This window comes from Penaeus monodon, chromosome 24 (genome assembly GCF_015228065.2).
Source record: "Penaeus monodon isolate SGIC_2016 chromosome 24, NSTDA_Pmon_1, whole genome shotgun sequence".
NCBI classification, from domain to species: Eukaryota; Metazoa; Arthropoda; class Malacostraca; order Decapoda; family Penaeidae; genus Penaeus; species Penaeus monodon.
The window spans coordinates 39519115-39519390 of NC_051409.1; positions in this window are offsets into that span (position 1 = coordinate 39519115).

Below are 276 nucleotides of genomic sequence, written 5' to 3' on the forward strand. Positions count from 1 at the left end.
CATGTATTTGATAACGTGTGTGTGTGAGCGAGAGCGACCATAGTTACGTGTGCGTATGTGCGTATTCATAAAAATAAACCATATTAATAAGCTTATTTACCTTCGTTCAATTAAGATGACATAAATATCGTTTAACACGTAGGTTGGTTCATTACCATCATGCAGTATATCCAACTTCCTCTCTAATTTCACATGCATTACATGTACTTTCGTCTACTAAAACCCAAGTAATATTAGTAAAATCAGAAAAAAATCTGACGTATCGTAGCCGTTGCT